The sequence below is a fragment of the Camellia sinensis genome, chromosome 7, assembly GCF_055761805.1.
Source record: "Camellia sinensis isolate YWXY chromosome 7, ASM5576180v1, whole genome shotgun sequence".
Lineage (NCBI taxonomy): Eukaryota > Viridiplantae > Streptophyta > Magnoliopsida > Ericales > Theaceae > Camellia > Camellia sinensis.
Window position 1 is genome coordinate 7,194,949 of NC_138967.1, and position 27,986 is coordinate 7,222,934.

General features: G+C 36.4%; 2 pseudogenes; both read left to right on the plus strand.

Annotated features, from left to right (window-relative positions):
- Positions 1-2,573: 2,573 nt before the first annotated feature.
- The window catches only part of LOC114292598 (glyoxysomal fatty acid beta-oxidation multifunctional protein MFP-a-like), a 43,003-nt pseudogene continuing 17,590 nt past the window's right edge, over positions 2,574-27,986 (plus strand).
- LOC114292585 (cell division control protein 48 homolog B-like) lies at positions 12,412-27,900 on the plus strand (annotated as a pseudogene).

Below are 27,986 nucleotides of genomic sequence, written 5' to 3' on the forward strand. Positions count from 1 at the left end.
TTGTATTTCTCATTTTTTTTTTCTTCAATTTCAATTGAATATAGTAAAGAAATTGAAGAGTCAAATCATTAGAAACAACCTTAGATACTTCACGTAGTGGGTGTGGATGGAAACATTAAGCAATAACCCTATGGTTATACTAACTATACTATTATTTATTTGCCAAGAGTAGCTACCTAGAGTACGTGCCGTTTCTGGGCCAGCATAATGTATCTATGTTTGTGTTATAAATAATATCCATTCATATTCAAATTGTAATTTCATTCCTCCATCTATCTTTTTTTTATTAAGACTGACGAAATTTATTGTGTGAGTTAAACATGGTATTTTTTGTCTCATTACCGTTTTTATATTTTTATCAAAATCTTGTTTAGTCTTTGCATTTTCACTAAAATTTTATTTTGATTCATTTACTTTTAATTTTCATTACCAATAGATTGATGGATTCATTGTATTGAAATATGAAAAAATTTTGAGTAGGTATTAAGAGGATGTAACCTAATTTGTCTCATGGATTTGTAGTTAAAAAATTTGTTACCTTCTTGGACTACTTGTGGATCTCCCTAGCATTGTTATAGATATTAACTAAATGGACTGATAACAAGTATTTTATATTAGGTCCGCCACTTCTCCAGTCAAGAGTGTTAAAAGGCTCATGAACCAATCCACAATTGCAATTCAGTTGATCGGAGAGAAGTCATATTGCTAGCTAGATATCGGTACTACTTTGTTATAGATCTAAAAAGTCAATTAAAAAGCTAGTAAACCCAAGAAGGAAGAAGACTAGGCAGCCTGTTGTGGATAAGGTTAGATCCAAGTTAGCATTTTGGAAAAGGAAGCTGTTGTCATTTGCTGGTAGGCTAACTTTGATCAAGTCTGTTCTTGATAGCTTACCTGGGATCATTTAGTAAGATTAAAAGGGGGTGGTATAATTATGTATTTTTTTCAAACTTCAGGGGAGGGTAGTGTAATTTACCCAAAATAAAATCACACTTATTAATATTTATAATCTATTTCCTATAAATCTATCCATTTAAACTTGTTGAATCATAAATAGAAGAGAATTATAATATATACACTATTGTTTGAAGAAAAAAATTTGTAAATACTGCACATTATTTTGTTTTACTTTTTAATGCACCTAAAAATTAAAATACTTGTGAAAAATCTAAAAACAAAATTACTAAAGACCAAAAAAAAAAAAGAATCTTTTTTTTTGTTTGTTTAGTAATTTTTTTATTATAAATTTCTTCATAAATATTCTAATAATTAGGTGCATGTAGATCTGATTTAATTTTTTTTTTAAATGACTAAAATATGAAAAAAAAATTCAGTATGAAAAGCAGTTTTCAAAGTGACTTTTACAATTGTGATTTTTACGATTTTGAAATCCTTGCATAATAGCTTGGTTATCAATATTATCAAATAAGATTTTTTTTGTATAATTTTAATGGAGTGGGTCAGATGTTCAAAATTTTCGTGATCATAAGTCATACCAACTGTTTTCAAAAAAAATAAAATAATAAGTCATACCAACAGTTATTTAAGTGAATACCCTGAGCTACAGGTAGAGCCGTCCCTGCAGAGTACCAAAAAATAAGAAAACCATTGCCCTAAACAGTCTCTTTGGATTTGGTGATTTGGAGAGAAAAGAAACTAAATAGAAATGGGGTGAAATGGGAAGAAATAGACACAAATTTCTATTATAACCCATCTTTTGAATCTAGCCAAAAGTGGAGAAGATTTGGTGAGAAAACAAACTATTCTGACTTTTGATAATGCCAAAATTGCCTATCAAAATCCAAATGAAATAAAAAGTTGAGTATTTGTCCTTGTTAATTATGGATTTGTTTGTGCTTGTTGATGCATTGTTACAGTAAGGTTCTTCTGCTCTGTGACCGAAATTTGTGTACTATTTATTGCATTGTTGGTTGAAGTAACTAACTAAATCTTATAGTATACTAACTTGAAACAGCAAGAGGATAAGTGGAGTAGATGAATTGAGGAACTTCTTGGTTGGTTTGTCATGTTGGTATAATCTATCTGCTTTCAAGAGTCCAAATCAAGAAGCGAATAATTTCGAATGCAGAGATGTACTAATGTTTATTTTTAAATCAAAAGAAGTACTAAGAGTTGCTAAACAAATGATGAGTGAATTAAATGGGAAATGAAGGACGTATTTGGCTGCCCAAGAAATCTTAGGAAGGCTGCAAAATACTAGCAGGATAACATGTGAGAAATAATTTTCCACAGAGAGAGAGGTGTATATGTGCTTCTTATTGGAAACAAGAAGGCGATTGATATTATGCCGAATTGATTTTCCACAGAGAGAGAGAGAGAGAGAGAGAGAGAGAGAGAGAGGTGTATATTTGCTGACTTTGCTTCTTCATGTATAATGAAATGAAGTGCAAAAGTTGCACACAGACCAGTAAAAGAAAAAAATGTTTTTAAGATCTCTGGCAACCACAGCCAATATTTTTTCAGCTTTCTTATGTTGAAGGTTCTTCTAGAACCTTATCGATAGACACTTGTACATTTAATTTTCTTCATTATCTTGCCACCATTCGTATGATATGGAATGTATACATCAAAACTGCATATGCTCTTAGGCAACTCACAAGGACATTGCCTATTCGCTAGGCTTTTGGAGATGTATGATTTCTTCAACCTTTTCTTTCAGTAAATAGATAGATGTTGGATTTCTACTTGTTCTGAATTTGTGGTGTAACTCATTTTTCTTTCTTTTTCCCCCTCTCACGCTTCCCTTTTTATTTTTTCAGTATTACAGGGCTTGAAAGAGTGTTATGAGCTAGCCTTACAAAGAGATGATGTGAAGGCAATTGTTGTTACTGGTAATGTGAAGAGATGATGGCTTATCATTTTCTTATGATGAGATACGAAGCTAATACTTCTGTTACTGGATCAGGTGCAAAGGGCAAGTTTTCTGGCGGTTTTGATATAACTGCTTTTGGTGGGATGCAAGGGCGAAAGAGTATGTATATTTGTTTATGCGTTATATATTCTTGTGCTGGACAATTACGTATTTCCTAAAATTGTAGTTCTGTTTTTTCACAGTTGCACCTCCAAAACCTGGTTTTATATCAGTAATGGTTCTTACTGACACTGTGGAAGGTAATCTTGTTGCGTTTCACCCTTTTCCTCTGCTCTCGTCCTATATAATCATAAAAGTTTGTGTTACTTATTTTCGTGGCTTCTCTTCGCTCAGCTGCGAGAAAGCCTTCTGTTGCTGCTATTGATGGCCTCGCTTTAGGTGGAGGGCTAGAGGTTGCAATGGTATGTGCTGCTTCATCTTTTTGACAAGGGACTGTTCTCTTGAATTCATGTAAATGATGTTGTACATTTGCTCTGCCAGGCCTGCCATGCACGGATATCTACTGTTAGTGCCCAACTAGGCTTACCTAAACTGCAGCTTGGGGTAATTCCTGGATTTGGAGGTATAGATCATTGTTTAAATTTGCAGTGATTTATTTTTTATTGTTTGGAGATGAACTAGAGGTTGGAATGGATTTTAGTTGAGTGTAACTATTAACTTCTTATTCAATTTTAAATAATCAGAACTTTGCCACTTTATTATAGCATTCTGTGGAAATGGAATATATAAAGGGAAATTTGGATAAAAACTCTCGAATAAAAAGAGCTTATGAACGTAGTTTGCTGGAAGCAAATAGTCTTTAGCCCAAAAGCAGCAGAATGTTTTTTTGTTAGTTCCTTGAGCCCTTTTACTAAACTATTTTAGTCAAGCAAGCCTTTCATCTGAATTACATACAAAAAAGCACTAGCCAGGCGCCTGTACTGATGAAAGCCTTAATGCTTTCATTTATACATGAAAATGTTTTATGTTAACGTTGTTGCTATGATGTTTACAGTGTCAATTATGGCTAAACCCTGTTTTTTCCCCTCCTTTTCATCGACTCATTCTCCTAAATTGTCTTAGGTACACAGCGGCTTCCACGCCTTGTTGGCCTTTCTGAGGCCCTTGAAATGATGCTGGCATGCTGGCTTGCTTTGCATTTTGCCTCATTTACATACAAAAAAATCCTGGTGCAGTCGTTGTAATCTTCTTAAATTAATTTTTGATCTCTTTCTCTCTCTCTCTGATAGACATCAAAGCTGATTAAAGGTGAGGAAGCTCACGATTTGGGTCTAGTGGATGCCATAGTCTCACCAGATGAGTTGATAAATACTGCTCGTCAATGGGCACTAGATATTTTGGAGGCAAAAAGACCATGGGTTAAAAGCCTTTATAAGACTGACAAGATAGAGCCACTTGGTGAGGCAAGGGAAATACTGAAGTTTGCAAGAACTCAGGCCCGAAAACAAGCTCCCAACCTTGAGCATCCAATAGTTTGCATTAATGTTGTTGAAGAGGGTATAGTTTCTGGTCCCCGTGCTGGGCTTTGGAAGGTTCTGAACTGTCCCTAATTCTCTTTTGCATCCTTCAAATTATGGCTAGCATACCATAATATGACTGTAAGTGTGTGATATTCACAGGAAGTTGAAGCGTTCCAAGGACTCTTACATTCAGATACTTGCAAGAGCTTGATCCACATCTTCTTTGCTCAACGTGGAACCTCAAGGGTATGATGAAGTTATAATTTTTATGAGTGTTAGAATTGTTACAAGTGTTGCCACTTCGTTTCTATCTCATGTTGTAGCCATGCTTTCGATGGACAACTTCTTGGTCCTCACTTAGAAGTGAGGTTTTGAAAATTTAATGTCTCACAGTTTTATCACAAAAATCAGTTTGTAGATGAATAGTGAAATTTGAGGTAGTTTGCTATTTGAATGGCAAAATAACAACTTATTTTTATGAGGTTTTAGACTCTTATGAGTTACTTTTAATGTTGGGTACCTTCAGAACTGTAATCAATTTTCCGAAGTATTAACTTACCTGGTTCCGTCTTAATTTGCCCCTCCCTGATTTGATACAATCTAGGTAGGGGTGGGATACTGCAAACGCGCCCAAAATCCACACTCCCTACCTATGCTAATTTTATTATCCCATCCAATTGACAACTAGCACCCTCAATTTTTTATTTTCAGTTTTTTGTCTTTTGTATACAATATGATTATAAAAATTATTAAATATTTTCGGATTATCATATAACATTGTCTATATTTTTTTTTATCGTCATATGACATTGTCTATATGATAATTAATCTCGGCAAATGAGAAAAATCACAACACACAGTCATCATTTGTCTTTTAGTTATCTAATAAAGGTATAAATCTCCATATTTCAGTCATACAATATTTTACTACATGATTAATTTAGAATATCACATAAATAATATTACATAATGTTTTGAAATTACTAAATAATTACCCTATGATCATGGTTTTTCTACCAAATTATATGTTAGGATTGAAATTTCAGCACTTCTTTAAAAAATAAAAATAAAAAGTAGCATTATATAAATGAATGTAAATCATCATGATAGTTTACACGAATCTACATTACTTGTTACCTCTTTTCTCTTCTCTATTCTATTGGATCTTATTTGATTCTTATGATGATTTTTGTGACATGAATAATTTTACAAATTAATAAAATTTAAAGAGACAAAAAAGAAACATGTGATATTTGTTTCGTTAACCCATCAAGTGATATTGTCACGACCCCATTCTGCTCCTAGTGGAATGGTGCCGTGATGGCCAGTAATCCGAGATTACCGAAGGCCAACTTTCAAAAAAAATTCACACACAATCAGAATATTACGTAAGGGGCTAACAAGTGCGGAAGCAATAATTTACAATACAAGTGGTCCATAAGAGCAGTGTATAGATCAAATGAAATGGCATACATCTTTAGCATGGTCTTACATCTTGAATATATCATAAGCAAAAATACATATTACAACTTGATCAAAGGCTTCTCAAGCCGACATATACAAAACACATGCACTACAAGTCAAGAAACATAATCTTCAAGATTGCCGACATAACATGGATCAAACATCATCTTGCAAATAACACATCTCGGCGTCACCGCCTTCACTTGTTACCTACATATATATAAGGAGAGGGTGAGCTTGGATACTCAGTGAATGGTATAAGTAATAAAAGGGTTAAATGAATGATTACCGAGATCTTTGCAAAACATACATATCATAGCTTGTACAAAACATGGGATGAATCTAGTTCATCAACCTTGATCTTACAAAACTTACTTACTTACTTACTTTGGATGTTAATAACATCTACATAATACAAGGGATGACATTAACAAGGTTGTGCTACAAATGCTTATAGTTTCCTAGCACGTACGGACTTGTGCCACAAAAGCTTATAGTCCCCTGGCACGTACAGACTTTCAAGAATGTGCTACAAGTGCTTATAGTCCCCTAGCACGTACCGACTTTCAAGAATGTACTACAAGTGCTTATAGTCCCCTAGTACGTACGGATTTTCAAGAATGTGCTACAAGTGCTTATAGTCCCCTAGCACGTACGGACTTTCAAGAATGTGCTACAAGTGCTTATAGTCTCCTAGCACGTACGGACTTGTGTCACAAAAGCTTATAGTCCCCTGGCACGTACGGACTTCCCGAGAACGTCACCCAAAACAAAACTTACTTGTTACATAAAAATAGGGATAATCATTCATGCTTAAAAAATACTTTCAAAACAAAACAAAGCAAAGCCTTCATCAAAACATATAACATCGCTTTATTAAAAATACCACTCACTTAGCTCTTCGGACGTCGGGATTAAGGCAAAGGTCCAAGTCCTATAACCACATGGCAAAGTATACTAAACGTACTTCTCAAAACAAGTCTTACATGCATGCAAATGATCTCAGAAAAACATGCTGGAAGTCAAAACACTGCTTTACATGTCAAGAAGACATGCTGGGCACCAACCAGGTCTTAGCCGAGGTCTCACACCTCCTGGTCGTGGTGTGGTTACCTAGGCTTCGGCGTGCGGCTGCATGCCGAGGTGCGCACAAGATAAACTAAAGGTGTAAGTGATCATGCAAGGTAGGCCAAGGTGAGATACGATGCTTGGCCTAAGTGTGAGGTCTAGGTAAGAGTGATCTCGGCGACTACACTTAGGGAAGTGAGGTCTGGAGATCTGGGTTTCCACCCGTGAAGAACATGAAGAACATAAATGCTAAAATCATAACTTCTTTATTACAAGATCTGGGATTTCATGTTATGAGTTGGAAAACATAGACCTGGATACCCATACTTAAAGATCATATGAAAACAAACACGAAAACATGCATCTTGATACAAACTTTCAGATCAAATCATGACTTTTCTTGAAGAACACATGAATACTATTTTCTCTTTCTAAAACCGAACTTCAAAGCAATGCATGACTTACAAATCATATTCAATCATGCAATGCAATAACATGAACATAAAGAACAACATGAGCAGATCAAGAATCTAACCTTAGAACACGGATCTAACAGTTCGATCTCTAGGGGTCGAGCTTGGAAATCCACTCTCCCTCAAGAACTCCTCTTCCCCTTCTAGAGCTTCTCTCTCCTCTTCAAAAATAAGGATATAACAAATGATAGGTTTCTCCCTCTGCCGGCTGACTTAACACTCAGCTCGGACACGTGGCAACGGCTGGTTGGTTCTCCATAAAAAGGTGATAGATGACAAGACATGTGTAAGACAAAGGCTTCGTTTGGGAAGTTGCTATTTTAGTAGGCTATTTTAGTTTTTGGCTATTTTAGTAGGCTAAAATTTTTGTGTTTGGGAAGATGATTGGATTTTTTTTGTGGTTTGATGTGATGTTTGTGAGAGAAAAAGTGAAATGATTATGGGTTTGATGTGATATTTTGTCTTATTAGCTATTTTAGCCTATTTTGTCTTTTTGTGAATTTTAGCCTAAACTTGACTATTTTTTTTCTTGCCAAACACCCCCAAAGCGTATCTAACAAGCTACCCGGCAAGGCACTCCGGCAAGTGATGACATCGGCTAAGGACAAAGCTTCGGCAAGTAAGGTGACAATGACCTCGGCTAGGAAGGACAACACTTGACTAAGCTGTGCCACACCTTGGCCCAGATTTGCCACACCTCGACCTAGGTCATACCACTCCAGGACAAGATCACTTAGGTGCAAAGGTAACATCTCGGCCTAGATAATACACATCTCGGCCTTGGTGATGAACACCTCGGCCTAGATAATGACATCTCGGCCAATATGTCAGGGCGAAGGTGGAGGTCAAACAAAGTGGTTCCAAGATAATTCTAGACTGAAGATAACCTCGGCTAGGAATGATCTAGGCTTAACATAACTTAGGCTTGAGACACCAAGGAAGGAACAAAGCACGCATACAACACTTAGACAAATCACATGAGCACAAAACAAGGCAAGATTCATGAATGCAAACTTAACAAGACAAAGTTATGTAAATGAACATGAACATGACTATGACATGAATATGGGTTGTTACAGATATGAAATTAAACTTAAGAGGTTGTTTGGGAAACTGATAAAATAAAATAAAATAAAAAATCAAAAAATCATTAAAAAAGTTTTAAAAAATATATAAAAAAGTTAAAGATTCATTTCTTTCTTTTTGTACTTCTTTTTGTAAAAATTCAAAAAATTATTCTCAAACACTTTATTTTTTTCACCTCATAATTTAACAAAATTACTAAAAAACCATTTCCTTAACAAGCCCTAAGTATAAATGCATATATTTATTTTTTTTCTACTCTGATAAGAGCGTCTCAAACTTTTACTTAGATTTTTCATCAAATTTAAATTTGTTAAAATACGCACACTTTTGTTGCTCCAACCATGGCATCAAACCCATATCAAATGAAAGGAAAATAAAAAATTTCATCAAATTGAGGGTGGCTTCATCGTTCGTCAAATTTTTACAGATAGCCGTTACTTTTGCAGAGGCTTCACCATACACCGGATGACCGGCCGATTGTCCTCCCGATCAACTGATTGTTTGATGAAAATCTACATAAGCCGAACGACCTCCTGGTTAACCAGCTGTTTGATAAAACTTAAAAAATTAGCATTGGAACACAAAGTATCATATGAAACTTTTCATTAATTTTTTGTTCAAATTTAATATTAATTTTTTTTTTTTTTTGAGTAAGTGTTAGAGATACTCTAATAGCTGTCTAATTGTCTAGCACATGATCTGGGTGCCCATTATCCCCCCCAATACAACCAAATGGAAAAAAGAAAAGCAACTCAATGAGGACACAAAGAGGAACATACCGATACATACATGGTTATTGGAGACTGGAGAGAGAAGAGAAGATGGGCTGGTTCATCTCCAAATTACAACAACATTATTTATTAGAATGCCTTTAACCCAGATTGATTTTATTATATAAATGTATGAAAACAATTTTATCTCGTATTCTTGTGAGCTTATTTGATTGTCTCAAAATTATATATTTGATTATTTAAAACAGACTTTTTAATTAATTAATGTGTATTTGATTTTGTTGTTGAGCCAAATAAAATAAAATAAAATTGAATACATATTTAGCTTTGGTTGTGAACCTTGGGAAAAAAAAGAAGAAAAAAAAGGTCATGTTGGGTTGGGAAAATCCAAACCCATTAGGAGATGGAGAGGTTAGTACTCATGGGGAATGGAGAATAAGGAAAAATTATTACAGGGGAATGGAAATGGGGAATTAATATCCATCCCATTAATCCCCATTGCCATCCCTAGCGATAGAGAGAGAGAGGAGAGGAGTAGAAAATAAGAAGAGGGAGAGGGAGAGAGATGCTAAAGAAAGAGAGAGAAGCGCTGGCTTGTTTAGAGTTTGGTTTGGAAACAAAATATATATATATATATATATATATGATTATTAGTCATTTTACACAATTCGCGAATAAGCATTTTGGTCGCCAATTAGTTTTATAAATCCCTCCAAAATTTGAAATGTCTCCCTCTAAAAATTTTAGTTTTTTGGCAACTAAATTTTTTTTTAGTCGTTGAAAATAAATTTTTGTCGATCAAACTTTTGGTTGCCAAAGATAAAAAGTAAATTTTTATTTTTTATTCTGTGACTAAATTATTTTAGTAGTCAAAACTAACTGCATAGTGACTAAAATATTTTTTAATTGCTGAAAATAAATTTTTGATGACCAAACTTTTGGTTATCAAAGATAAAAAGTAATTTTTTATTTTTCATTCAGCGATTAAATAATTTTAGTAGGCAAAACTAACTATATAACGACTAAAAAATAAATTTTTGGCGACCAAAAGATAAAAAAGTAAAATAATAAATATTTTACCTAATAAGTCTTAAAATAAGAACCATTCAAATTATGAAAATTAGGATAGACTCTGCGGATCACTCCTCCCTCCATATTGGAAATAATTCAAATTATTCAAATTATGGAAATTGGGATAGACTCTGCGGATCACTCCTCCCTTCATATTGTAAATAATTCAAATTATGAAAATTATTCAAATTATTAGGATAATTATTCAAATTATTCAAATTATGGAAATTATTCAAATTATTCAAATATTATTCAAATTATTCATACTGTAAATAATTCAAATTATTCAAACTATTCAAATATTATTCATATTGTAAATAATTCAAATTATGGAAATTATGGAAATAAGCATATCAGGATATATTGCCTTTTGGAAATTAGGAAGGAATGAAGGAATGAAACTTCCAGAGAAGAAAGGGAAAGCGTGTTCGAAGAAAATAAGGAATGTAAGAAACATACTATATACTACTGATGAGAGAGAGGGAGAGAGTATATTCATGTTCAAATGTGTCTCTCTCACTCAACCATCACTGTCTGAAAAAAAATCTCACTTGCCTTCAGGGATCCCCTGTCCCCTCTGTCTATCCATATATATTAATCACTTTCAGTTCAGCCATTCCACACAGTCTCTCTCTCTCTCTCTCTCTTTCTCACGACAGTTTTTGCAGCCATTCACACAGTCTTCCTAGCTCTCTCTCTTTGTCTCTCTTTCTCTCATGACAGTTTTTGCAGCCATTCACACAGTCTCTCTCTCTCTGTCTCAAAATGACCAAGTCACAGAACAAGGTTTTTGTCGCCATTTGGTACTCCGGCATCCTCCGCCGGCTCCTCTGCACCGACAGCAAAAAGGAAGATCAGAAGGAAAAAGTGGAGTTAAGATTTTTGATCTTCATCATTTTGATCTTCACAGTTTGAGTCCTCATCAACCAATGTCTGCGTTTTTGGCGTTCATAACTGAAGCCATGAAGCTGTTGGAGGAAGAGCAGTTTCTTCAATTGAATAAGTAAATTCAGTAATTTTCTCTATATTTCTCTCTCCCACTTCTTCTTCTTCTTGTTATTCTCTCTCTCTCTCTAATCTTTGTCTCATTGAATTTCTACAGGAAAGAAAAGGACCCGTTGAAACCGAAGCAACCAATTTCAGCATTTTTCATGTTTAGAAATGAGCGAAGAGTAGCTCTGCTTGTAGAGAGCAAAAGTGGCTGGGATGTAATTGAAGAATGGAATAACATGACAGAGAAACAGAAGAAGCCTTATGAAAAGGTTCAATTAACTTTGTCTTTCTCTGTGTGTGTGTGTGTGTGTGTGTGTCTGTGTCTCTGTAACAACAATTTCATATTTTGGGAACTTGCAGATTGCAAAGCAAAACATGGAAAAGTATTTTGAAGAAATGGAGGCTTACAAGCAGAGGAAGGAGAAAGAGTCTACCAATCCTAAAAAAGAAGAGGATGAGATGATGAAAATTCACATGTAAGAAGCCTTGGAATTGCTCAAGAAGAAAGAGAAAACCGATAACATAATCAAGGTTCGGCCTTATAACAATGAATTGTCGATACCTTCTTGTGAAGCTTGGCTTTTGTGACCACTAAATTATGTATGCTCTTGTTACAGAAAACAAAAGAGAATCACCAAAAGAAGAAGAAGATTACTAATCCCAACAAACCGAAGAAGCCCGCATCCTCATTCCTTCTATTCAAGTTAGTCATTTTAAAATATGTTATAAGCACCTATATATATACCTAACAAGATTAAAAGTAAATACCTAAAATTTTGGTCATTTTATTTTTATTCACAATGATGCTGGAATTGCTAGTAGTCACGGATTAGCCATATGGAGGTGAATCAAAGAATTAGCAAACATTAACAGTACAACAAAATGTAATGAAATTTCCTTTATATTTTCTTATACTATGTTATTTTTGTTGATAATACAGGAAAGAGGCAAGGAAGAACTTGTTGGAAGAGAGGCTAGGAATAAATGACTCTACCCTTAATGCCCTCATTTCAGTGAAATGGAAGATGTGAAATTTAACTGTTTGTTTGGGTAATTCTTTTTTTGAAAATGTAAAAAGAAGTACTGAAAATTTTGGTTTTGTACTTGTAGGAATTGAGTGAAGAAGATAAGCAAACCTGGAATGAAAAAGCTGTAGGAGCCAAGGAGCCAAGATGGCATTGGAAGAGTATAACAAATCTACAGCAATGGAGGAGGAAAACAACAATAACCCACAACAGTAAAAAGCAAGCTTGAATATTGATGAAGGAGGCTCTACTTCTGTCAATGTGTTCAAAACTAATTCTTTTCATGTTAACATCTGTTAACTACTACTGACCCCCCGGGCATGTTAACATCGTTGATTTTTACTTTTTTTTTGGCCATTTGAATGTTGAATCTGTACTTCAAGATTGAATTAGTATGATGATTCAAAGTAGTTTGCAAAATCAACAAAGTTGTGTTTTCCAAACATTCCAACTTGTGTGTTGAATTAATTTGATGATTTAGATCAAAGTAGTTCCCAAATCAATGAAATTGTTTTCCAAACATTCCAACTTGTAAAAGAATCTTCCAAGGAATGTTCAAACTACTATACAACTGCTAGGTTTTATTCTTGGCAACCCCGTTTGACAAAACTCCTTTCAGTTGTATTTGTTTTCACACCTTTTATTTCAATGAGGGTATGAGTTTATTAGATGCGAATCCAACCCGAATCGTGCCTTTGTCAATTTCCATGGATCAAAACCGAGGTTGTAAGAGGATCAAGTTTTCCAGATTTTCCAATTTTGGTCGTCCCACTCGAGCGAGGAAAGTGACGCTCGAGCGGGGATTACAAGCTTGCAGCATCTCTACTTCGCCTGAAAAAGTACTGGATGGTGTGATTCGACGTTCGAGCATGGAAACTTCCGCTCGAGCGTGAAGCCTATATGAATCACACAATTTTGAAGCCTCCGCTCGAGTGGGAAGTCCCACGCTCTAGCGGACTGCGCGAACACAGATTCTTGGATTTCTATAAGGAATTGGTTTTCTTCCAAAACTAGGATTACTTTGGATTTCTATAAGGAATTGGTTTTCTTCCAAAACTAGGATTACTTTGGTTTTCTATAAGTAGTTGGGTTTCTCCCAAAACTTGGACAAGTCCTCCAGATCTTCTTTTTGGATTCTAAGGTTTATATCTAGGGATATTTTGCTAGTTTTCTTTGATGTTTTTTTATTGAGTATTCAACTCATGGTTTAAGAAGCATACATCAAAGGTTTGTTTGTCTAATTCTACACAAAAGAGAGAGTTGTTCTTCGGTGGATTCTGAAGAATTCGAGCTTGAAGCTTTGGTGGATTCCAGAGTGGCTCATCGTCAAGACAATTCTGAGGTGAAGATGGGGTTGGAAGAGGCACACAGAGGTTGGTTCAATTCGGGCGTGGATTCACTAGGTAATTGAGAGTATACCTGTGTAATTCCTTTATATCTTCTTAGTGGATTGTTTTGTGGCTGTTGCCCGTGATTTTTTATCACAATTGGAGGTGTCCAATTGTGGTTTTTTCACGTAAAATCGTTGTGTCGATTTGTTTTGATTGTTTGATACATAATGACAAATCAACATCTAGGGAATTTCTAGAATTTTCAATTGGTATCAAAGCAAGTCATTCTATTTTTTTTTTAAAAATATATATTCTTTTAGAACGAGATCTTGTTTGATTTGTGATAATGGATTCAATTCGTGAGGGAAATTCTATGGTTCGACCACCCCTACTTGACGGATCCAATTATTCTTTTTGGAAAGCTCGGATGAGATCATTTTTGAAATCTATAGATGAAAAAGTTTGGCAATCTGTCATGAATGGGTGGACTGAACCAACAATTACCATTGATGGAGTAACTTTCCCCAAACCAATTGAAAAGTGGGACACAATTGATTACCAAAATAGTAGCTGGAATAGTAAAGCTATCAATTCTCTCTTTTGCGCTGTCACACCTGAAGAGTTTAGTCGAATTTGCAATTGTGAAGTCGCAAAAGAGACTTGGGATATCTTACAAACTATTCATGAGGGCACCCCTTCTGTTAAACGCTCAAAACTTCAAAGGCTCACGTCTAGTTTCAAAAACCTTTCAATGAAAGATAGTGAGACCTTTGATGAATTTTATGCGAAGTTGAGTGACATTGTAAATTCCAGCTTCAATTTATGTTAAAAAATACCAGAATCCAAAGTTGTGGGAAAAATTTTGAGATCCTTGCCCGATCGGTTCCAACCAAAAGTTACGACTATTGAGGAGGCTCAAGATGTTGACAACCTCAAGCTAGATCAGTTGGTTGGAAATCTCCAAACTTATGAGTCACATAGGAATTTCAAAAAGAAACAAAAAGATATTGCTTTTAGTTGTGCTCATAGAGTTGGACAGGATTCTGATGAGGATTGTGAGATAGATTCCAAGATTACAGCTGCTTTTGTTAAACAATTTAAAAAATCTTTTTTGAAAAAGAATCATAATCTTTTGGAATCTACTCATACTCATAAATCTAAAGGCAAAGATGAACTCAAAATTAATTCTATAGCCAAGAAGGAGAAAGGAAAGATACAAGGGAACTCTGAAAGACTCCAATGCTATGAATGCCAAGGATATGACCACTTTGCTTCAGAATGCCCCATTCGATTGAAGAAGAAGAAAGCCCTCGCTATCACTTGGGATGATGAATCAGAATCTGATGAAGATGAAAGTGACATCGAAGATCAAGGTGAAAGAGGACACAAACAATTCCTTGCTTTCATGGCGGCTTCTAAAACTGAAGAACAAACAGATTATCCGAAGAGCCCAGTTGAGAATGCCACTGATGATGAATCCTCGGGAAGTGATAATGAAGAGCTTGAGCAAACTTATGAAAAGTTGTATAAGGAATCTCTTGAGTTTGAATGACAAACTCACTATGAAACTCAAAGCATGTGAAAATGAGAATATCAAACTAAAGGAGGAGATTTCCGAGGCTAGGAATAATGCCCTTAAGATTTCTAATGATCGACAAGCTCTTTGTGCAAAACTCTTGACTTGTGAGACAGAGAGGAATGAGCTACAGCAAATCTATGCAACATATGAAGAAAAATTGAAACTCTCGAGATGTCTCAAGTTGCTTTTGAAGAACTAATGAACAAAAAAGAGGAAGAGCTCAAGTGTGCTATGGCTACCATTGGTCTTTGGAACAAAGGATCAAAGACTTTGGACAATATCATTGGTTCTCAACAAATTTGTTCTGACAAGAGTGGCATTGGCTTTGGTGGTAAGAAAGAGTAAAAACAGAGTGCATCTACATCTCATGATACAAGAACTCAAGGAAAGGGGGAACAAAAAATTCAACATAAGGATGGACTTCTCAAACTTCCTAGAGTTGGTAAGGTAAAAGAAAAGAAGGTACATCCTGTTTTTATTTGTCATCATTGTGGTATGCATGGTCATATTCGCCCTTATTGTTATAAGTTGCATGGGAAAGTGTATTTGCCTAGACCTAGGAATAGGAAGTTGGAAATCACGTCGAGACGGGTTCCCATTGAAAGAAAAGGGAATCACAATGTCAAGACACCTCCCAAGAACGCAATGCTCACAACTTTGTTTGTACTAAAGCAGTTTGGGTGAGAAAACTTGACTTGTGTTAATTTATTTTGTCATTTTAGTTTTTGGGTTTCTGTGTGTTTTTTTTTTTTTTGTTATTACATGTGTGCTTGTTCGTTTTTTGTCTTGCTTTGGTTAAGAAAAATAAATAAAAATAATAAAAAAAACCCAAAAAGATTTTCTTAGTATGGTTTTGCAAGCTTGAAATTTTTGAGTGGTCCTTGGTGCATATTGGAATTGATGAGAATAACCATTACATGTTAATATGTGTGTGTTTTCTGTGGTCATTACTCATTTTGGAGTGCGTGTTTTTTGATTAGTATGTCTCATTCTGTACACACTCTTGGATTAGCAAATTTTGGAGTCTTCCGCCTTAGTGATTTTTTTTTCTCTATGGACTTCTGTCATTGATCTTTTGCGTTTCTAGAGGAATTGACCTATACTAGCATATCATGGGTGATGTTGAGTCTCTTCACCACCTACCATCTTTTTCCATCTCCATGGCTTTCCCTTCTATTCTTTGTAGTCCAGCCATGAGGAAAAGGCTACCTCAGAGTCACCAACCAGGTCATTCTTATTATATCCATGCTTCTCTGGTTCGGTTTCCATACTCTTAAGCGTGTCAGCCGCCAATGAATGTGAAAAAGAAAAAGAAAAAGAAAAAGAAAAAATATGTAAAAGAAAGAAAAAAAAAGAAAAGATTCATTGATTGAGGGGGAGCCTCCGCCTTTACTCACCAAATACCCCTTGATTCCTAGTGGTTTGACTTTCTGTAGTTGTGCTTAGATTCTCTTGCCAGAGGTTCAACTTTCAGATCACTACTAGGATTGAATCTAGTGTTTGTCGAACTCCAAGAGTCACACACACACTTTTATCATGAGATCTATGCTTTCACATAATGCATCACTTTCTTTCATGAGGAATCTTCTACAGATTGTGCACATTGTATTTACTAGTAATTGTGCTTCTTGGATAGTCTTGTGTGTTTTAAGGTACTAATCTGTAATTTTTTGCTTGCTCCACCATAGTATTTTTCTTATTTTATTCTTGTTCACTAGTTTTTAGTGTTTGTGGTTGATTTTAGTCAGGGGGAGTTTGGTTCATCTTGATTTGGGTTGGTAAGGGATTTTGGTTTTTCATTGCAAGAGTTGTTTAGCATGAACACTTTGATATGTTTGGTAAGGGAGATTGGCTATATGCTTTGCATGTTGCTATGCATTATTTGCCCTTCTTATATGTTCCTGGTATTTACATCGTCATATCATTGCTTGTGTGATTTATGATCTTACTTTTGTTGTTTGAGAGTTGTTTTTCATGAGTCTTAATTTTCATCTATTCATGTTTTCCATTTCATGTTTCAAGATAATCGTGTCATATGTCTATTGCTTTTTCATATACTCTTGTGGAACTAATAGTTGTTTTGGAGATTGTGGCACTAATAACTGTTTTGCATATCATGACCTTGAGAAAGATGTTGGCTTTTGTTGGCTGTAATGGGTTGGGGTGTTTAGGATTTTATTTGTTAGATGTGTTTTGTCACGGTATTGCCAAAGGGGGAGATTGTTAGGTTTTATTCTTGGCAACCCCATTTGACAAAACTCCTTTCAATTGTATTTGTTTTCGCACCTTTTATTTCAGTGAGGGTATGAGTTTATTAGATGCGAATCCAACCCGAATCGTGCCTTTGTCAATTTCCATGGATCAAAACCAAGGTTGTAAGAGGATCAAGTTTTCCAGATTTTCCAATTTTTATAGCGATCCCGGTTGTCCCTTTACTGTTCTGTCGTATTCCGGACTCGGTTCCGTGAAGTTAGTAGTGGTATCTATCTTGTTGCCGTCCTTTAATTCCACTTGATTGAGTTTTAGGATGTTTTGAACAGGGTTGTTACAGGTTGGTTAGGCCTTGGTTTCAATTCCTTGTCGTCTAGTTTTTTTTTGGCGATCCGCTCGAGCGGGTCTTATTGCGCTCGAGCGGGGATTGCACACCTCCAGTATTTCGTATTCCTGCAAAACTTCTGCAGATGTGATTTTTATGCTCGAGCGGGTTTGTTTACGCTCGAGCGGTAGTGCTCGAGCGGGTTTGTTGGCACTCGAGCGGGTAGTACTTTCTGGATATAAGTTTTGAGAGGGGGAAATCTACGCTCGAGCGGACTGGTTTTCGCGCTCGAGCGAATGTGCTTTATTCTTGTGTCTTGGCGCTCGAGCGGGCCTTATTGCGCTCGAGCGTGTCCATATTTTTGTTCTTGGCGCTCGAGCGTTGTGTTCTCCGCTCGAGCGGGTCGTGCGTATATGAGTTATCCGCTGGGTGATTTTTAATCACTTTTCACTTTTCTTTCTCTCTCCTACTTTTTCAAAAAAACATTTTGAGAGCTCCTCTCTCTAGAATATCCCTTCTCTCTAAGGTTTGATCTAGCTAGGGTGTTCTCCTTACCTTTGGTCTTTGTAAAAGTTGGGTTGATCGTCAAGGGCTATCTTTTGATCCGAAAATATTGAGTTTTGGAGCACGTTGAGTTTCTTCATCTTCTCCATTGAGTGTCATCTTTTGAGGTAGGGATATCCTACTCTTCCTTATGGACTTTGTCTTTAAATTTTAGCATTTTGATATGTTGGGTGTTGTTGGGTAGATTTGAGAAAGTTTGGGTCTTTTGTGTAATTTTACAAAAGTTGGGGTTTTGTTTCAAATAGACCTATATGCAAGTCTGGTACGAAAGAAAATGAGTTGGATGATGGATCGTGGATGAAAATGAAACCTTAGAGTTGTTTTGTTAATTGAGGTAATTTGCCCTAATCGTTTTAATTAATTAATGTATATAATTGATTAAAGGAAATGAGGAATCGAATTGGAAGTGTTGAAATTGGGAATGTATGGGACTAAAGGGTGTAGTTAAACCATTTATTGCTCACCTAATTGAAATGTTGATATATTATCCATTTGTGCATTTATTTCCTGTTTAGAAATAATTGCTTTGAGCTACCGGTGGAGGGTAGTATTGATTGTTGTAGACAATGCATGATGATTAGGCAAACTAAAACTAATCAATCGGATGTGTCATAGAGTATGACGGTTGATAGAATACATTAACTTTATGTATTGATTGATTGTGTATATGACTAATGTGTTTATATGCATTACGTGTAAACGGTTGATAGAATACATTCACTTTATGTATTGATTGATTATGTATATGATTCTGTGTTTATATGCATTACTTGTGTATGGGAGGAGATGGGGGATGTACTCCACGGTTTAGGGGAAGATGGGGGATGTACTTCTAAACCGGTTAATGGTTAAGGGAAGATGGGGGATGGACCCGGGGATGCAGCTCATATGCTCTCCCATTGAAGTATTGATATAGCTCATATGCTTATCTAATTGAAGTATTGATATAGCTCATATGCTTATCTAGTTGAAGTGTTGATATAGCTCATATGCTTATCTATTGAAGTGTTGATATAGCTCATATGCTTATCTATTGGAATGTTGATACAACTCATATGCTTATCTGTTGTAGTCTTGATATAGCTCATATGCTTATCTGTTGAATTATTAACACAGCTCATATGCTTATCTGTTGTAGTAGTGATATAGCTCATATGCTTGTCTATTAAAAGGCTTGTTTAATTTGATATAGCATTAAAATGTATATCATCATCATTTGCGAAGTATGGAAGTAGTTTATGTGTTATTGATACAACACCAAAATGTGTATCCACCTTAAATTTTGAGAGTGTTCTAGTGATGAACTATAATCTCATCAAATGTTTTGGTCAGAGTACTGAGTCTTGTTTTTAAACTCAAAGTTGAATAAGAAATGGAAAGTGAATTGTAACATAGACTTGGCTGTCATGGAATTGTAATAAGATGTAAATGGAAGCGTGAGTATTGACCATCTATCAGTTGCTAATCTTTTAGGCATTGTTCATAGTCGGTTTAGTATGTTTCTACTGGGCTGTGGCTCACCCTATATGGGAACATCATTTTCAGGTACATGTAGCATGCCACCTTCAAGGACATGGCTTGGGAGGCTAGAGACGGATAGACTTTTGTTGCCTTATTTCCTTTTGATGTATTACATGTAAATTCAGGCCAAGGGCTTAATGTGTAATTGAGTTAGTACTCTCTTTTGTAACCAAGTGTTTTCTTGGAAAGCTGTAAGCCCGTAGGGCATTTTCTTTTGTTGTAAACATGTAATTCTTTTGTAATGAAATACTCTGATGAATTGAAGAATGTGGATCTTTATATGTAAATACATGTTTATATTGTTGGGTTTATTGTTATTATTTTGAGAGCGTGACAATTTTGGTCGTCCCGCTCGAGCGGGGAAAGTGACGCTCGAGCGGGGATTGCAAGCTCACAGCATCTCTGCTTCGCCAGAAAAAGTACTGGATGGTGTGATTCGACGCTCGAGTGTGGAAACTTCTGCTTGAGCGTCAAGCCTATATGAATCACACAATTTTGAAGCCTCTACTCGAGCGGGAAGTCCCACGCTCGAGCGAACTGCGCAAACACAGATTCTTGGATTTCTATAAGGAATTAGTTTTCTTCCAAAACTAGGATTACTTTGGATTACTATAAGGAATTGGTTTTTTTCCAAAACGAGGATTACTTTGGTTTTCTATAAGTAGTTGGGTTTCTCCCAAAACTTGGACAAGTCCTCCAGATCTTCTTTTTGGATTCTAACGTTTATATCTAGGGATATTTTGCTAGTTTTCTTTGATGTTTTTTTATTGAGTATTCAATTCATAGTTTAAGAAGCATACATCAAACGTTTGTTTGGCTAATTCTACACAAAAGAGAGAGTTGTTCTTCGGTGGATTCTGAAGAATTCGAGCCTGAAGCTTTGGTGGATTCCAGAGTGGCTCATCGTCAAGACAATTCCGAGGTGAAGACGGGGTTGGAAGAGGCACATAGAGGTTGGTTCAATTCGGGCGTGGATTCGCTAGGTAATTGAGAGTATACCTGTGTAATTCCTTTATATCTTCTTAGTGGATTGTTTTGTGGCTGTTGCTCGTAGTTTTTTTATCACAATTGGAGGTGTCCAATTATGGTTTTTCCACGTAAAATCGTTGTGTCGATTTGTTTTGATTGTTTGATTGAGATTGTTATACACTGGTTAAAATTGATACATAATCACAAATCAACATCTAGGAAATTTCTAGATTTTTCAACAACAAAAGCCAAGACAATGCTTTTCGTGTTAATATCTGTTAACTACTACTTTCCAAGGATTGTTCAAATTATATAACAAAAGCTATGTCAAATCTTTCCTATGCTTTGGGTCTTTTGCATATATCTAAAGAGTTATCAAGATTAAAATTGCAGATTTTTTTTGTTCAATCTGATGCCAAACAAGAAAAACTCACAGCTAAAAACTCATCATTTAGGCTTATAAATTTAGATTTTTCAATAAGTATATGGACACAACCATATAAAAATATGGGTTCCACACTCTAATAATATGCATAGCAAGATTATGTCGTTTTTCATCGTTTTAGTTGTTCATTTTTCCACTATTTTCTCTAGTATTTTAAATTTGAAATTAACTCAAATTTGTATTTTTTTTCTTAATGTTGATTTAGAAATTCACTATTTTGAATTTTCTCTAGTATTTCCACTATTTTGAAATTAACTCATTTCTTGTGACTCTTGAAATGGGTGAATTGTGTGGTGAATTTATGAATCTAAATAATGTGAGTTTTTTGATTCCACGTATCTTTAGGAAGAAATAGTTGTGGATGTAGTGGTGGGTGTCCAAACAATTATCATGTAGAGCATTTTTAAGGGAGTAGTTAAAATTGTGGGTTAATTAATAAAAAAATAATAAAAGTAAAACTCAATTTTGTGTGTTAAGAGCATCTGTAACATTTATTCTTTTTTGTTTTCATCAAATTTGAGTAAAAAATTCATTTGATATCGAGTGTTCTAATAAAAAAAATTCTTTTTTGTCAAATTACTGGTCGATTGGGAAGATGTCCGGCCCGTGGACCGGTTAGTGTAAATTTACAGAAACTCTTAAGCTAGTTGTCCAGTATATGATTCTAACGGCTATCACTTGTGGTGAAAAATGTTATGAACCATTTTGATAAGAAAAATTGTGGCATATTGTGATGTATATTACTAATGTTATGAACCATTAGGGTTGGTTTGTTTCCCAAGAAAATTCGGTAATTTACTTTTGTGATTGTTATTTGGTCTTTCATATTTGATGGTGCTGATGTGAGAAAAGATAAGTGGTTAGAAAAAAAATTTATTTTCTTTTTTGCTAATAGTTGGAGCTGTTATGCTCATTACATGCTATAGAGCACATCTCTGCATTTTATTTTCTCTGTCTATGTGCATGTGGGTGCATATGTACTGTTATGATGCCTTCTGTTTGTTTGATACCAAAATGTTTTCTCTTAATAAAATAGACAATGTTTCTTCGTTGTCTTAATTTTTTTGGTGAAACTACTGAGGGGGGAAAAAGACAATAGAAGTGTTAATGTGAAACTAATCATTGTTATTTAACAATGAACCAGCGATTTGGAAATATGGCATCATTTATGTGTAGTTGCTTACTTACATATGTCACTTGTTCTTGAAATGCAGAAAAGAGCAAGATATTCGTGTAGCCTCTCAGCTTTTTATGCTTATGGACTCCAACAAACCTACATCAAGATCTGTGCCACAGGTGGTTGTGGTGGCATCTATTAATAGGTTAGTTTTGCACTCCTATTGTCTTTAAGACCATCTGTTTCTTGGATATTTCAATAATATTTTATTATAAGTTTTATTTTTTATGTTCATGTGTCTCATGCATTATGCAAATCCATGTTAACCTTGCATTCATGCTGCTGTCGTCAACGCCTCCCGCCACTATTACGACCTTTTCTATCCGCCAAACCTCCCATCACCAGTCTTTCTCTCTACAAAAATTCACCTCCAAACTTTTCCAGGTAACATAGAACCCACGTCCAAACTTTTGCAGTGCAACAAAAAAACATTGCGTTTTGTTTCTTTCAATGGAAAATTTATATTTGAATATCCTCTTGGCCTCTTCAACTTATCCTTACCCCTTATCCCCTGGTGGTTGCATGCTTGCACGCATCCATAGTAAAAAGAGAGACATACATGTTTCATAGTTTTATATATGTAACTGAAATTTAATAAGAAGGAAACTCAAAGCAACTGAAAACACTAATGGATTGTAAAGGGATAGACATAACAAGGGAAGAAACCAATTTTTTGTTTTACTTATTTTCTCTTTATTGAAGGCTGTGAAGTAAATATTGTATATAACCTTTTGGTGTCCTGTTCTTGTGAGGTAGCGTATCTTTAATCTCTGTCGGAGTTACCAATCCAATTTAGAGACAAAAACCATAGCTAATTCCATCAATATTTTCAAATTGAGCATTGTCATTTTTGGATCTTATTGCTTTGCATCATTTATCAGATCCTTAGAATTTTAGTCTTAAATTTAACATATATTATGAGATTTATTCTTGCCTTCTAGTTTACATGTACAAAGAGCGGATGTAATTGACCCTGCACTAAGAAGGTCAGGGCGTTTTGACACTGAGATTGAAGTTACAATCCCTAATGAAGATGAACGATTTCAAATACTTAAGGTAAATTGAATTTTTAAGAGTTTTTGTTTGGAAATTGTTCTGTAGCACCGCTCACCTTTGGATAACTGTTACTGTTACTCAGCCCAACGTTGAATTTATGGAGTCGAAGGCAATAATGCTCTTTTCTTATAACATTTTGCAGTTCTATACAAAGAAGCTTCCTTTGGATCCCAGCGTTGACTTGCGATCCATAGCTGCATCTTGCAATGGCTGTGTTGGGGCTGATTTAGAAGCTTTGTGTCGCGAGGCTGCCATGTCTGCAGTAAGAAAATCTTCAGATGCAAATGAGGAAGCTGGTATGCGTAGCTTAACAATGGATGACTGGAAGCATGCAAGATCTGCCGTTGGTCCAAGCATAACAAGGGGTGTTACTGTGGAAATTCCCATGGTTTCTTGGGAGGATATTGGAGGATTAAAAAATTTAAAGGTTTGTGAACATTACACAATCAATTGAGACTGAAACTCTTACTGACCCCTGACAGTGTCTCTATATGTGGTATAGAAAAAGCTCCAGCAAGCTGTTGAGTGGCCTTTAAAACATTCTGCTGCATTTTCAAGGCTTGGAGTATCACCTGTTTGTGGGATTCTTCTTCATGGACCTCCAGGGTGCTCAAAAACCACCCTTGCCAAAGCTGCTGCTCACGCTGCCCAAGCTTCTTTTTTTTCCTTGAGGTTTGATCATCTTTCATTAATTTCAGCAAGATAAGGTTAAAAGCATAAAAACTTAACATAATTATAAATTTTAAGATGCGTTGTGAAAACCTTGTGGGTAGTTCAAAGGATGGATACTGTTGTATGTTACTTCACCCAAAATTGGAGCCAAACATTTATCAAAGTCATAAAAGCTCTAGCTGAAAACTTCTTCAAAACTATTTGTAACAAGTGGAATAGTCATCTCAAATGGGGAGTGGAATATTAGGTTATAAAAATTTAACCTTGTTAAGGAAAATAGGGCTAAGAAGAAGAAAAAAATTTGGATATCTTGGGATTAGGTAGGATTTGTTAAATAATCATGTTTTGCCTAGATAGAAGCCATTCAGGAATGTTTCCAGTCGATATTGCCAGATTGCTTTTAGGCGGTGGTATCTTTTCTCTCAGAGCCTACTAAATAAAATTAATAATTAAGACAAGTTTCAGCGTTAAACTAATAGTTTTGAAGACTTTGTGTACTGAATTTTTAATGAAAATTTTAGGTTATTTTTTTCTTTGATCAGCAAAAAAAAAAAAAAAAAAAAAATGAGATCAAATTTTGTCAGTTAAAATGAAGAATAAAAGTCACAGTCCATTGCATGCCTTGAAAAGGGGCTCTTTGATTAAAATTTTGTACAGTTGCATGTCTTGAAAATTTATGAATGATGAATTAGTGGTGCAAAATTATATTCAACGTATGTTGGAGAAGGTGAAGCTTTGTTGCATAATACGTTCCGGAGGGCTCGCCTTGCGGCACTAAGCATAATTTTCTTTGATGAGGCAGATGTTGTTGCTGCCAAACGGTTAGTGTTCTATTTTCATTTGGTTTAGTCCTTCATTTTGTCAATTAAAACTTAATGTGACTCATCTATTACATATAATTGTAGCCTCCCTTTTATTTCTCTTGTCAAGTTCATGAAAATGTAGGAGCAAGAACAAAAATTTTCTTCTTATTTTTTTGACAAGGTATAAGAATGTACATATGATTGTATAATTGAATATATGTATGCTTGTCCTTCTGAGTCACAGTACAGTTGATAAATGAATAGAAAGAGGAATGCACTTCCAAGATCACACATCTTTATTCTCTACATTGAGGCTTGTCTTCCCCACCACCTTGAAGTAATGATTTTGTTTCATTTTGGTTCTACTTTTTTGCTCTGTTTTGTTACTTTTCTACCTTTCAATGATAGAGGAGGCAAATCAAGCAGCAACATTACCGTAGGAGAGAGGCTTCTATCTACCTTGCTAACAGAAATGGATGGTTTAAAACAGGCAAAAGTAGGCATTAAACTTCATAAATTATTTTGATATCTATTAATTTCAATCATCATCATGAGAGAGAAATTGAAGATAAGATTTTAAAAACTTCACTTGATATCTGCTGATTTCTTTCTTAGGGAATTCTTGTTTTAGCAGCTACAAATCGCCCTCATGCAATTGATGCTGCTCTTATGCGGCCTGGATGCTTTGATCTGGTAACAATTTTGTCTAAGCACTTGTCCATTGCTCCTTGTTCTTGTGCCTTTTGGATGTCCTTTCTAGCTAGCAGATAAGCAATGCTAGCCTTTGAACTAGGTTTTTTTTTTTTTTTTTGTAGAGTTCATGTATAATTATTACTGTGGATTGTTTGACTTTTTCCTTTTATAGATGTCTAACATATATTTGTTTTGGGGGAATAATTAATATATTTATTTTTACATCCAAGTCAGGTGAGCAAAACAAAAAGTAAATAGTTAGCTCGTTGCCAAAAGTCCTGGTAATTTCTTTCCTATGAAATTGTAGGTCCTTTATGTGCCACCACCAGATTTAGAAGCTTGATACGAGATAGTTAGGGTGTGTTTGGTAACGTTTACGTTTTCAGTTTATATTCACAAAAATTTTATAAATTGATTTTTGTTTATTTTTTGTTTATTTTTAGAAAAACATAAACTACAAACGCGTTTGATAATTGACAAAATATTTAAAAAATTTTAAAAATATAAAAAAGAGTGAGAAATGGCAAAAGGTGGCAAGTGGCGGCGGAAGACAGTAGTGGAAAGTGGTGACGGTGGGTGGTGGGTAGCTGGTGGTGGTGGGTGGTGGCGGGTGGGTGGATGGGTGACGGTGGCGGGTGGTAATGAGTGGGAGGTGGTGGTGGTGGTGGGTAGTGGGTGGTGGGTGGTGGTGGCAGGTGGCGAGTAGGTGGCGGGTGGTGAGTAGTAAGTGGCCGATGGCGGGTGGTGGTGGGTGGTAGGTAGGTGGTGGTAGTGGGTGGGTGGGTGACGGTGGCGGGTGGCAGCGAGTGGGTGGCGGATGGTGGTGGTGGTGGTGGCGGGTGGGTGACGGATGATGGGTGGTGGCGGGTGGCTGGTGATGGTGGGTGGGTGGGTGGCTGGGTGACGGTAGCGGGTGATGGGTGGTAGCGAGTGGGTGGTGGTGGTGGTGGTGGTGGTGGCGGCAGGTGGTGGGTGGTGGTGGTGGTGGCGGCGGCGGGTGGTGGTAGCAAGTGGGTGGCGGATGGCGGGTGGTGGCGGGTAGGTGGTGGGTGGTGGTGGTGGGTGACGGTGGCGGTGGTAGGTGGTAGCGAGTGGGTGGCGGGTGGTGGGTGGTGGTGGCAGGTGGGTGGCGGGTGGTGGTGGTGGTGGTGGGTGGGTGGGTGATGGTGGTGGGTGGTAAGTGGTAGCGAGTGAGTGGTGGTGGTGGTGGGTGGTGGGTGGTGGTGGCAGGTGGGTAGCGGGTGGGTGGTGGGTGATGGTGATGGTGGTGGTGGTGGCGGGTGGGTGGCAGGTGGCTGGTGGTGGTGGGTGGCTGGTGGTGGCAGGTGGTGAATGGTGGTGGCAGGTGGGTGGTGAGTGGTGGTGGCAAGTAAGTGGCGGATGGTGGTGGCGGGCGGTGAATGGTAGTGGTAGGTGGTGGGTGGTGGCGGGTGGATGACAGGTGGGTGGTGGTGGTGGTGGTGGCGGCGATGGGTGGGTGGTGGTGGCGAGTGGGTGGCAGGTGGGTGGTGGCTGGTGGCGGGTGGTGGCTGGTGGTAGCAGGTGGGTGGTGAGTGGTGGTGGCAAGTGGTGGTGGAGGGTGGGTGGTGGTGGCGGAAGACGGTGGTGGAAAATGGTGGCGGGTGGTGGCTAATGTTGGGTGATAAAAAAAAAAAACTAAAAACTCAAAATAGAAACACATTTTTTGTGTTTTCATTTTTTGGCCAAATTTATAAACTGAGACCACTGATTTATAAATCAAAAATTTTACCAAACAAGTTTTTATTTGAGTTTTTAAAATTTTTATAAATATAAACAAAAAACTGAAAACGTAAGTGTTACCAAACAGCACCTTAGTGTACATACACGTAACATGAAAGTGAGCAATGATGTTGATCTCAAACAAATAGCAGAGGATACTGAGCTATTCACAGGGGTGGAGTTGGAGGGCCTATGCAGGGAAGCTGGAATTTTAGCTCTGAGAGAAGACATATCTGCTAGGGTTGTGTGTAATCGTCACTTCCAGACTGTCTGAAAGTCATTGAAGCTAGCCCTAACGAGAGAAGAAGTCAATTCGTATTCATCATTCATGAAGAACCCATCTTTGATATCTTCTGGCTCATCCAAAGCCAGTGCTAAACAGAACAACAAGCACACTATAAGTTTGTTGGGTTCAGTGGGTCCTATTTCGATTGGCATCTTAAGCTTTATTTTACTTGCCGGTGTTAAATATTTTTTCATGCAGACTGATCGTTTTCCAAATGAACTAGCAACAACATAAAGAATTTGCTGATGCGTTATCGCATAACCGGTGAGCCTCTCAAAGCACAATTCTACTAAAAAACTTCACTATTAGGAGCTTTATTTGTCAAATTTACTTGTTCTTTAGAAGTTCAT